Raw genomic sequence first — 13547 nt, 5'->3', positions numbered from 1 at the left:
TCTCTGCCTTTTAAAGACTTTTTCTTTAGTTTTTAGAGGTTTAATTATTATGTGTCTTGGTATGGATTTCTTTGTGTTTTTTCCTTTATAGCATTTGCTCAGCTGCTTCACTGTAGGTTTTTGTCTTGCCACATTGAGAAGTTTTTAGCTATTATTTCTTCAAGTATTTTCTCAGCCCCTCTCTGTCCTCTCTTTTCCGGGATTCCAATAATGTGAATATTAGATCTTTTGTTATAGTCCCTTGGGGCTGTGAGGCTCAACCCCCCCATTTTTTTCCCCCAGTCTCTCAGTTTTTCAGATTGGGTAGTTTCTGTTTTTCTATCTTTCAGTCCATTGAATATTTCTTCTTCCATTCTGCTGTTTAGACCTTTCTCTGAACTTTTTTTCTGGTTATTGTTTTTTTTCCAGTTTAAGTTCCCATTTGGTTCTTTAAAGCATATTTGTTGAGACTTGATTTCTGAGACCTTTCCCCCATTTATTCCAAACATTCTTGAATATTTTATCAAGACCGTCTGCCTTAATGTCTTCATCAGATGATTCTAACATCTCTGTCATCTTGATATTGGTTCTTTTGGTTATTTTTGTCATTCTGTTTGAGATCTTCCTGGATTTTGATTTTTTTCCCCAAATTTTTATTTAAATTCTAGTTAATACATAATGCAGTATTGGTTTCAGGAGTAGAATTCAGTGATTCATCACTTCCGTACAACACCCAGTGCTCATCATGACAGTTTTTGCATTTTCTAATTGAAATCTTATACATTTTTATACTTTGTTCTGAGTCTTTGGATCTTACTCAAACCATTTATTTTAGCTGACTTTTTTTTATACTACTCTGGCAGGAAAAGGAAGGTGGAGGTGCTGCCTCATTACTGCCAGGTAGAGATTGAGCCTCCATGGAAACCTTGGGTGGTGGTGGTGGTGGGGGGGACATTACATATTACTCCTAGGTGGAAGTCCAGGCTTCCCCACATAATCTCCATCGGAACTGTTCAGGGAGAGAAGTTCATTACTGACTGGCAGGGACGAAAGCCCTGGCTCCCTGCTTGACATACTCTAACATCATCCTAATGGGGCCTTTATAGCCTTGAGAGGGGAATGCTAGGCTCCCTACTGGGACTTTGCTGGTGGGGGTGTGAATGGGATGGGTGACTTTAGGTTATTAGCTTAAAAATGGATTACTATTTTTATGCCTCTTGATTCACATTGCTAGTAATTATGCCAGTCAACTTGATTTTATAAGGAGTTCAGCTCTGTACCTGTTTTTGAGGTGTTTCAGGGGCAGCTCTGTGTTATCCCTATTTATAACTTGAAAAGTAGCATAGGAAGGTGATCTGGGAGAAGAGGTAGATTGGGGAATTTAAAATAATACGTGATTGTTGAGGGTAGCTTGTGTAGGTGAGGCTTACCCATGTGGAGGAGGTCAACATGGCTCAAGATGGAATTCTGGAAGGCTGCCGTTTAAAAGAGGATAGGCAGAAGAAAAGGAACAAAATGACCCAAGAGAACCCACCGGAGAGCTAGAGACAAAAACCGTGTTAGGTATTGCAGAAACCAGTAGAAGAGAACTTCAGGAAATGTTGAGTATTGAGCAGAGTCACATATGTTAGATTGGTTAAGAAATCGAAGGGTGAAAATCCTAATATTGGCAATGAGTAAGTCACAGAAGGCAGTGTTAGTGGGATGATAGCAATAAAAGTCAGATTACACTGAATGGGGAGGTTAAGAAAAATATCGATGGAGGAGAAAGAAGGAAGGTAAAAACTGAGGTGCATGTGTTTTATTAATTTTGTTACAAATTAAAAAAAATTTTTCTTTTTGAGAGAGTGTGAGCTGGAGAGGGGCAGAGAGAGAGGGGAACAGAGGATCCAAGGGATCTCTGCAATGATAGCTGTGAGCCCAATACAGGGCTTGAACTCACGAACTGAACTGTGAAATCATGAACTGACTGAGCCACCCAGGTGCCCCGGGGGTACATGTGTTTTAAAATTAAAAATTCTTACTTATATGCTGAAGAAGAGCTAGTATGATAGGAAATACACCAGAGAAGGAAGGTACTGTTGATGGCAAGGACCTTTGATAAAGTGGAAGATTGAATCTAGAGCACAAATGAAGCATCAAAAGTTGAGGACAGTGATATATATATATATTTTTTTCCTCCTGAAAGGGTGGAAAGGATAGAAACAAGACAAAGCTTGATGGGAGTCTCAGAAATAGGGAAAATAATCTAGATGTACATAAATGTTTTTCAAGAAATTTTTACCCAAATTAGTAATTTAATAGTTTACATTAGAGGCATGCCAGAATTGAATATATTTTTAAAAAATATGCTGATGATACAACAGTTCTTATATGCTAAAAGAAAAAAATGGCAATATGATGAGCAATTAAGAACCAAAATATAGTAAATGTTTTAAATTATCTCTGAGTAGCAAAAAAAGGGGGGTGCTAAATAAGCCATTTTTAAATTACCCATTGACAAAAGATCAATGAAAGGTTACCTATTGTAGGTAAAGATATGGGGATAAGGATACTCTCTTACACTGCTCCTGGAATCTTAAAAGTAAAAGCTGAATTAAGCCTTAAATTTCATATACTATGATCCAGTGTGGCTATATTTCAAGGAGATTTTCCCGATATAGTAATTTACTAGTAGAAGTAATTTACTAGTAGAATGGTAGAAGACTTAGATACATTTTGTAACAATGTTACTTTTAACATTTTGGAAATGGTTTATGTGGTCAGTGATAAAGATGGATTGAGTAATGGCTAGTGTTATTAAAATTAATTTTGAGATACCTTGGCAAGGAGGAGATGCTCATTAAGTAGGGGAGGAAAGTAGATTATAAAACCATATACAGTACAATACAAGTTTAATTACATATGCACAGGGAAACAAGGACTTAAGAGTAAACATTTCTGGATGATTTTTATTTTTGGTTTCTTTTTTTTTCTGTGTCTGGATTTTCTTCACTGCACTTACAATATATCCTATAATAAGGAAAAAGAATTTTAAAAACTTCAGTGCTGCTGAGTGCACTCTTAAGGGAATACAGTTGGTGACCAGTAGCTTTCTAGAGTACAGCTTGTACTTTATCGATAGTCTAGCCTTATCCTTTGACTTGAGAAGTATACCTCCAGGGATTTTTACTAAGGAAATGAATAAGAACCATAAAGATTGTTTTACAAAGATTTATTGTGATATGATTTATAATGGTGACATGCTGTAATTGTCCTAAATAGGCCAATGGTTAAAATCTAGTTCATTCTTCCAGTGGACATAAGGTGGATCAATGCAGTCTGTGAAAAATGGTTTTGGGAGTGTACATGATGAAACAGGAAGTTTTCATGCTATCATTTACACAGAGAAAAAATATAAAATGGTATAAGTTTTGTCCTGATTTTCTTCCTTAAAATAAAAGAAAAAACAACAGGAAGAAAGAGATCCAAATCCGGAGTTGTTTTCTTTATACTGTTAGACGTTTTCTACAGTGGTCATTATTTTATAATTATAAAGTTGTAAATAAATTTGCTAATTGATACAAAAAGCCTCTGTATATCTTTTACTTCAGTTAGTTTCTCCATTATGTGGTAAACACAGAATAGACTAAACTCAAGATTTATTTTATTACTTAAACCTTAGGAAAACATCTTTCTTAAAATCTGACTTGCATGTCTTTATTTTTCTGTGACCAGATTTTCTTCTGTCTTTTATAAGAGATTTATGTCTTGGTTTCTCTTTTGCTCCAATGATAATGTATGTGTGATTTTTTAAAAACTGAAAAACTAAATGAGGGGCACCTGGGTGGCTCAGTCGGTTAAGTGTCCAACCCTTGATTTCAGCTCGGATCATGATCTCACGGTTCGTGAGATCGAGCCCCCAGTTGGGCTCTGTGCTGGGCTTGGAGCCTGCTTGTGATTCTCTCTCTTCCCCTCTTCCTCTGCTCCTCCCCTGCTCATTTACTCTCAAAACAAACGAACGAACAAACAAAAAAACCCTAAGTGAAACATTAGTGAAGATTTCATTAAAAATAAGATTTTTTTTTTACCTTATCATATGCAAAGATGAAAGCAATACAACGGCATGTAAAATAAAAAGTAAAAGTTCCCTGCTATGCCTGCTTATCCATTCCATTACTTCCCACATTTTCATTCTCTAGTCGTAACCACATGATAAAATGCAACCATATTCAGTGTACTAGTTGAGTTTCGACAGATTTTTGTGTCAAAACTATGTAGCCATGATCACAAGCAAGATAAAGAATACTCCATCACCCCAAGAAAGTCCCTTGTGTCTATTTCCAATTAGTAACCTCCAAAGGTAACCACTATATTGACTTTAATTAGTATAATTTAATTTTGCCTGATTTGGACTTTATATCCTGTAATTATAAAGAACATACTCTTTTTTTGTCTGGTATGTTTTTGCTTTGCATATTTTTGGGATTCATCCATGATCTTGCTTATTTTGGTAGTTTGTTCCTATTTGTTGCTTGGTAGTGTTCCATACTATGGATATACCATAATTTATTTACTCTTTGATGGAACATTTGGGTTGTTACCAGTTCTTAGGAACAATGAATGAAGCTGCACTGAACATTCATATACTATATGTTACTATATGGATTTATATTTTCATTTCTCTTGGATTAAGACCAAGTTGTGGAGGGGTACCTGGGTGGCTCAGTCAGTTAAGCCTCTGACTCTTGATTTCAGCTCAGGTCATGATCTCATGGGTTCATGAGTTTGAGCCCCATATCAGGCTCAGCACTGACAGTGTGGAGCCTGCTTGGGATTCTCTCTCCCTCTCTGCCCTTCATTTGCTGTCCCCACACCCTCATATAAATAAAACTTAAAAAAAAAAAAAAAAAACCAAGTTGTAGATGATTAGGTCATATGGTAAGGTCATAAAGTCATTAACTTTGGAATGTCGTTTCACAGTTTCTTGTGAAAAGGTTGTACCAGTTTCTATTCCCACCAAAGATGTATGGAAATTCCAGTCATTCTGGGTTCTTACCAGCATATTTTAGCCAGTCTGCTGGATATGTAGTGGCATCTCACTGTGGTGTTAATTTGCTTTTCTCTGGTGACGCTGAACATCTTTTTATGTACATCCCATTTGTCTTTTAAAATTCTTTGTCTTTTTAAAAAATTGGGTTGTTGGTGTAACTGAGCTGCAAGGCTTCTTCCATTTGAAATTAAGTCCTTCGTTTAAAAAAAAAAGGGGGGGGGGCGCCTGGGTGGCTAAGTCGGTTGAGCGGCCGACTTCGGCTCAGGCCATGATCTCTCGGTTCATGAGTTCGAGCCCCGTGTCGGGCTCTGTGCTGACAGCTCAGAGCCTGGAGACTGCTTCAGATTCTGTGTTTCCCTCTCTCTGCCCCTTCCCCGCTCATGCTCTGTCTCTCAAAGATGAATAAACATTTAAAAAAAAAATAAATTTGAAATACAAGTCCTTTGTCAGCTATATGTATTGTAAATATTTTCTCCTTGCCTTGTTGTTTGTTTCTATTATATATAATGTGATATATATTATATACTATATTATTATTACATAATGTTATTTGTTGACATATAATGGAGATATACTAGTTTCAAATGTACAGCATAACAATTCAATGTTTCCATATACTGGGAAATGATCACCATAAGTTCATAACATCTGTCTCTATACATATTTCTTCCCTTTTAATATTTACATCCTATATCTATAGTTTTACTCCATTGGCCAGAACTTTTAAACTTTAAAAATAACAAAATAGTTAAAATCAAAATAAACGTGGTAGTAGATGTCCTTGTTTTGCTTCTGGTTTTATTTCTCTACATCATATAAAAAATTTTACAGATTTTTTGGATTAAGTATCCTATGAGGGTTTTTATTAATGTTACTATTAGCAGTGTAATTTTATCAGATGCTCTTTGGCATTTGTTATTGTTAGACCATTATTAGTCGTATCCCTTGATGTTGAATTAGTAAGAAATATCTAGGATATACATCACTTGATTAGGGTATATTAGTACACTGAAGAATTTTATATACTATCATTTTACCTGGTCAGTTTCTGGTTTACTTTAATTGTATCGTATGGGTGTTTATTTCCCTTTTCTGGGTACATAAAGGCTGTGACCAAGATCATATTTGTCTTGTAGGATGAATGGGATGACATATTCATCTTCACATGCATCAAGAGTTTTAAATTGTGCATTTTAAAAATCTGGGCTTATCACTATGGTCATTATTCCAGATACTCATTTTGTTCCTAGTTCTTAGAGAATTTTGTCTGTTTTATCTTCTGTTAATTCACTTCTCTCCTTTTTGAGATAACAGCTTTGTGTGTAATTTTTTTTTCTTTTTTAAATTTTGTGAAAATATTACCATAATGAAGCTTTTTAATTCTATTATAGGTCTGTGTAGAAGAGTATCTTTATCTTATTTTTGTTACAGCCTCTTTCCCTTGAATATATGTATTTTCTGGATATTTTTTTTTGAGTGCTACCAAATGCTAACATACTGCCTCTTTTTCACGGAATCCAAGATGACTAAGCTATTCCTGCCCAGTGGTACTCATTTAGATTTTCTAGAATGGTCTCCACCCCCATCCCAAAGTATTAGTTCTTGAATTGTCAGTGCTATCAATTGATAGATCTTTGTTTTTATTTTTTATTATGTTCTGTTTTCCTTTGGGTTTAATCATTTTTTTTAAAGTTTTATATTTTATTGCTTTGTTTTTTTCTTTTGATAAACATTCAAAATTATGATTTCACCTGTGAAAATTGCATTAGTCATTTGGTATTTGTAGAAATCTCGTTTTAATTTTTTTCTCATTCACATTATTTTATATTTGAAATTTAAATTTTGGTTGATTTCTGCTCTGTTATTCTGTTTTTAGCATTCTGGAATTTTTGGACATTAGAGAAGATATCTTTCAAATGTTGAGGGGCCCAAAGCCTGTGTAGTTTTGGCGTTCCCCCTTTAAGAAAGAGGCTACAGAATTATATACACGGATGGATATTTATTTAGAATGAGAAAAGAAGTCATTCGTGTAAATGAAGGGCATGAGTGAATGAAGGGCCCAATCTTCATTCATTTTGTGGCAAATCTGCCTCTGCTTCAAAGGATAAAATTAGTTGATGTACATTGAATCTTCATGAATCTTCTCTGCTTTGTGTCCTATATTTTTGACTATGTGCCATAATATTTTTTTCAACTTCCAGTGGTTCTAATAGTTTTTGCACCGATTCATACTTTTTGTTGCCTAAATAATATCATTCCATTATTTCATGATGGCATTTAAGAATCTGGCTGTAGCTGTTGCCAAATAAATTTTACCATGTTCAATATTGATGTTTTCATACTTGATTTCTTCTGTGGACTCAGTTTGATGCATTTTTTTGCCCACCCTTTTGTTGTTAGCCTTCTGAGCACCACATTGTTAGATTTTATTTAAAAAGAAATCCTGGGACCCTACGACCCAGCAATTGCACTACTAGGTATTTATCCAAGAGATACAGGTATGCTGTTTCGAAGGGACACATGCACCCCCATGTTTATAGCAGCACTGTCAACCATAGCCAAAGTATGGAAAGAGAGCAAATGTCCATCGATGGATGAATGGATAAAGAAGATGTGGTATACATATACAATGGAGTATTACTCGGCAATCAAAAAGAATGAAATCCTGCCATTTGCAACTACGTGGATGGAACTGGAGGGTATTATGCTAAGTGAAATTAGAGAAAGACAAAAATCAGATGACTTCACTCATCTGAGGACTTTAAGAGACAAAACAGATGAACCTAAGGGAAGGAAAACAAAAATAATATAAAAACAGGGAGGGGGGCAAAACAGAAGAGACTCATGAATATGGAGAACAAACTGAGGGTTACTGGAGGGGTTGTGGGAGAGGGGGTGGGCTAAATGGGTAAGGGGCATTAAGGAATCTACTCCTGAAATCATTGTTTCACTATATGCTAACTAATATGGATGTAAATTTTAAAAAATAAAAAATAAAAGTAAAAAATAAAAATAAAAGAAAAATCATTCTCAGGAAAGAAACCAAAAAAAATATTTATGTATATATATTAAAATATTGCTTAGTAAAAAAAAAAAAAAATCCTGGGGTGCCTGGGTGGCTCAGTCAGTTAAGTGTAGGACTTAATACCGGCTCTGGTCATCTCATAGTTTGTGGGGTCAAGCCCTGTGTCGGACTCTGCACTGACAATGTGGAGCCTGCTCAGAATTCTCTCTCCCTCCCTCTCTCTCCGCCCCTCTCCCACTCCCTCCTCCCCAAATAAATGAACCTTAAAAAAAATAAAAAGAAATCCTGTTGAGCTTCTTTTTTTCTACTAAAGCCACTTGATCACGATTACTGGTTTGGCCTCTTTGTATTTTTCCCTCCATACTTTCTCATGTTTGACCTGTGTTTTATAGTGTCTTTATTTTGCAGTGACTTTTAAGGAGCAGCATTTATCTTCATTACCTGTAGTGTGGGTGGGGAGTAAGTCACCTTTTCATCCATGAGTGTTTTTTCTCCTCATGAGTTGTGGCTGTGGGCAAGAATGTGTGCAAATCTATGAAGAGCTGGTTGGGAGGTGAAGTAGGTAGTGCACATTTTCTCTTTCCCTAAAGCATTTAGAGATTGGTTAAGTAGGGGAGAATTTATATTGTTTGGGTTTTACTGCATGAATTCATGTTGTCATAATTCTAGTAGCAGTGGTAACTGATGACTTTCAAATGAAATCAAGTGAAAATTGATAGGATAATTGTTTATTCTCTTGGAGTAAGCCTTCTGTGCTTCTTTTAGGGAGACAGAGAGTGAGAGAGAGAGAGAGTGTGTGTGTGTGTGTGTGTACATGCAAACTATTGCAGACTGTTTTTGCAGTTTCTGCAAATTAAAATCAGTTTTGCTAGTACTGATAAAAATGTTTCTGACACTAACACAATACTGCTTGCCTTTTTTTGTGTTAGTAACGACAAAGTATTTATTCTTTTAACACACAGGAAGAGCATGAAACTGATTTTCCTCCGTGGGACTCCCTTCCCCAGTGGAATAAAGTTAGATAGAATGAGAATTTCTTTCCCTCTTAAACTCTGAAAAAGACCACTTCCTCTATTTTGCATTTTTGGGTGGTGGTTATAGCACTTGTTTTGAGGTTTGACCACCCTTTGTTCAGCTATTTTTATTTTTACATATCATTTTGAGTACACTTAGTGGTATTTTAACTATAACATCTTGTATAATGAAACTCATGCATGCATAGTATGTCTTAAAACACCACTGTTGTTTTGACTTAATTTGTATTAATTGGTTTGTGCTATTTCTGCTTTATCTGAGTTGTTTTTTTTCTTTAACAAATGAATGCCTAGTTTGCCACAGCTGAGCTAAAAAGCCAAATCATACTTTTAATAGATTTGCAATGTTTGCTTTCTCTGCTTAACATTTAAATTATGTAAGATATGACATGAATTTCAACTGCTTGGTTGCTCTATGTCCCCACCCTCCCACCCCCAGTAGGGGACAGACTTTTTTTTTTTAAATGAATTTTATGTTTGCAGTTTGCCTTCACTGCTAAAGGCTAAACAAATCTGGGTAGTGCATGTTACAGTATTCTTTCAAATGCCTGGGATCCCATAATAGTGTAGTACTTAGTTTCTAAGTACTTAGTACTTAGATAGGACTGGATGTCAGGCAGTAGTATCCACTGAGCACTTTAGTGCCAAGGACTGTGAAGAGAAGGAACAAAATACTGAGGGAGAGGGGCGCCTGGGTGGCTCAGTCGGTTAAGCGTCCGACTTCGGCTCAGGTCATGATCTAGTGGTCCGTGAGTTTAAGCCCTGCATTGGGCTCTGTGCTGACAGCTCAGAGCCTGGAGCCTGTTTCAGATTCTGTGTCTCCCTCTTTCTCTGACCCTCCTCTGTTCATGCTCTCTGTCTCAAAAATAAATAAATGTTAAAAAAAAAATTTTTTTTTAAGTAAAAAAAAATACTGAGGGAGAGAGGCCCCCTTCTCCTCCCCCCAATACAAGAGAAATAATGACGCATGCTTTCTGTGGAACAACATAACAATTAGAAGTTCAAAGTAATATACTAACAAAGCAAGGGCTTGAGTGCTCAGAGGGTATGGAACTGAAATTCAGGGCTCAAGTTGTAATCTGAAGTTCAGATGAGGGTAGCTGTGGTAAACTACAAATGAGGTACAGAAGGGGCAGTTCTGGGGGGCAGCCAGTGTGTGCTAAACATAGGAAGTTCACACATTTTACTCTTACTGGAAACTATGTCTTAAATTGAATTGGAACTCCTGATTTTGTTATGTGAATGGGAGTAAAGATATAGAACTTTTACCCCTTATTATTTTTTTTAATCATTGCTTAGCTTTCAAAAGTCTTACTAAACAAATTTCAGAATCAATGACACTTGATAATTTAAATAAAATTTAAGCATCTGTAAAATAGTTAACAATGGCACGCTTCCTGGCACAGAAAGTTCAGTATACAAAATGCTAAAAATTATATAATAGCAGCATTTTAGAAGCTATATAACATGGTTGTAGTGTTAAGCTGTCACTGTTTCTCATCTGGTGAAAAATAAAGCATTAGGTGTATGCCCTGAGATCTTCAGATTTGTACATATTCTTCTGAAGCCTTTACTACTATCTTTGGGTTCCATGCCATGGGATAATGAGGTCATGTTTAGTGCTGTTCGAGGAAGGAAAACCAAATTATGTTGTAGAGGTTCTAATGTGTTAATGTTTTGCTGTATGCTTTTCTATAATATTCTCAGACAGAAAGTCTTAAATTTGTGTAAGTACATGGAGAAAAGTCTACTGAGATACTAAACTCCATCCTCCCTCAAAATGGGATCAGTTGCTGCTCCAATCACTACTCCGTTCTGTATGGCACAGTAGTATTCTGTGTAAAAAATTGCCATTTTACAAACCAAATAGAAGATAGAATGGAAGAAGAGGCCCCTTGTACGACAGCAAAAAGTTCTTTTACACACCAAAAAAATGTGTAACATTTTTATCAAGAAACCTAAAAATGCTACTGTGGTTCACAAAGAAGACCTAAAGAAATAGAAAAACACACTATATTCTTGGATTTGAAAATGCAAGTTCTTAACTATCAATTCTGAAAGCTAGTAACAACTGTAAACTCTGAAATCTGTAAACTGGCATTCTAAAATAAAAAACCTAAAAGGATTAAAAAAAACAAAACAAAAACCAAACTCCACCAGTCTGTTGTCAGGTATTTGTGTAAGCTCATTTTGTAGATGAGTGAAATGAAGCTCATCAAATAACCTCTCCAGGGTTACAAAGCTAGGAGGTGGTTAAAGCAAGGCTTCCCAGTAAGGTGAGTTTGAGGGCTCAGACGTGATAATAGCTAATATATAGTAAGCACTTACATCATTAACCGTTACTGTTCCAGGTAAAGCACTATATATTTTTTCAGATAGAATAACATCTAAATATATGTAGAAAATAGGAATTTGTGAGACTTTTCTAGAGAGGTTCTAAGGATAATGCATGCTTCGTTTATAGATTTATGGGTCCTTTAGAATTCCTGCCTTCCCGTCCCACTCTTCCCCATCCCTAAGCAGTGTTCCAGCACCTTCTCCTATGATCTGTTCTTCTGCTTCTTTATATGTCAGATAATCTTATATAGTATGTGGATTTTTTGGGGCCGTCTATTATGTTCTGTTAGTCTTTTTGCCTATTCCTATGTCCATGTCATTCTTTCTTTTTTTTTTTTTTTTTTTTTTACAGAAAAGTTTTATTCTTTCTTATGAGAACTTCTGGCAACATTTAAATATATACCATAACTATGGTGTTAGCTATAGTCATTATGTTGTATGTTACATCCCCAGTATTATTATTATTATTATTATTTTTTTTTTTCAACGTTTATTTTATTTTTTGGGACAGAGAGAGACAGAGCATGAATGGGGGAGGGACAGAGAGCAAGGGAGACACAGAATCGGAAACAGGCTCCAGGCTCTGAGCCATCAGCCCAGAGCCTGACGCGGGGCTCGAACTCACGGACCGTGAGATCGTGACCTGGCTGAAGTCGGACGCTTAACCGACTGCGCCACCCAGGCGCCCCTATTATTATTTTTTTAATTTAATTTTTATTTTTTTAAAATTTACATCCAAATTAGTTAGCGTATAGTGCAACAATGATTTCAGGAGTATATTCCTTAATGCCCCTTACCCATTTAGCCCATCCCCTCTCCCACAACCCCTCCAGTAACCCTCAGTTTGTTCTCCATATTTATGAGTCTCTTCTGTTTTGTCCCCCTCCCTGTTTTTATATTATTTTTGTTTTCCTTCCCTTAGGTTCATCTGTTTTGTCTCTTAAAGTCCTCAGATGAGTGAAGTCATCTGATTTTTGTCTTTCTCTAATTTCACTTAGCATAATACCCTCTAGTTCCATCCACGTAGTTGCAAATGGCAAGATTTCATTCTTTTTGATTGCCGAGTAATACTCCATTGTGTGTGTGTATGTATATATACATACATGTACATATACAAACATGTATATATATGTATACACACACATACATACATACATACATACATACATACATACCACATCTTCTTTATCCATTCATCCATCGATGGACATTTGGGCTCTTTCCAGACTTTGGCTATGGTTGATAGTGCTGCTATAAACATGGGGGTGCATGTGTCCCTTTGAAACAGCATACCTGTATCGCGTGGATAAATGCCTAGTAGTTCAATTGCTGGGTCGTAGGGTAGTTATATTTTTAGTTTTTTTGAGGAACCTCCATACTGTTTTCCAGAGTGGCTGCACCAGCTTGCATTCCCATGTGTCATTCTTTCTTAATTTTATAAATGGTTAGGACAAGCCTTGCTGATGTGTTCATTCAATAAAAATTTCATTGAACGAATATTTGTGGCCAGTACTACGTGCTAGGAACTGTATAAGTGCTGGCAAAACCTCACTGACCAAAGCAAAAAATTCTCATGGAGCTGACTCTTGTAAAGAATTTCTCGGGTATTTTTCCTGTTTATAAATTTTATAACCATCTTGTGGTTCTGTCAAGTTCAGTGGTAAACTCAATAGGTTTATTTATTTTAGATTGTATCATATAAAGGAAAATTGACAATTTGACAATTATGTCCATGAACATAGAATGCTTTTCACTTCAGATATATCTCCCCCTGCCTTTGGCCAGCTGACCAGTTGCTTGCCTGCCTGACTTCCTTCCTTCCTTCCTTCCTTTGTTTTTACATGTTTATTTAGAGAGAGAATGAGAGAGGGTGTGTGTGTGTGTGTGTGTGTGTGCGCGCGCGCGCGCACGTGTGTTGTGTTTGTGTGTGTGTGTGTGTGTGTGGGCGGTGAGGGGGCAGAGAGAGAATCCAAAGCAGGCTGCACTGCACGCTCAACACAGAGCCAGACATGGGGGCTTGATTTCACAATTGTGAGATCATGACCTGAACCAAAATCAAGAGTTGGATGCTTAACTGATGGAGCCACCCAGGTGCTCTGGCCTTTATTTAAAGCTTTATAATTTTCTATAAAGGTCTAGA

General features: G+C 36.3%; 1 protein-coding gene across 2 annotated transcripts in view; it reads left to right on the top strand.

The window, feature by feature from the left end:
* Positions 1-13547, top strand: part of RRAS2 (RAS related 2) — a 77325-nt gene that overhangs the window by 21964 nt on the left and 41814 nt on the right. The window lies entirely within an intron of this gene.

This window comes from Neofelis nebulosa, chromosome 10, assembly GCF_028018385.1.
Source record: "Neofelis nebulosa isolate mNeoNeb1 chromosome 10, mNeoNeb1.pri, whole genome shotgun sequence".
Lineage (NCBI taxonomy): Eukaryota > Metazoa > Chordata > Mammalia > Carnivora > Felidae > Neofelis > Neofelis nebulosa.
The sequence above is the reverse complement of the archived record's forward strand: the minus strand, read 5'-3'. Positions and strand labels throughout refer to the sequence as shown.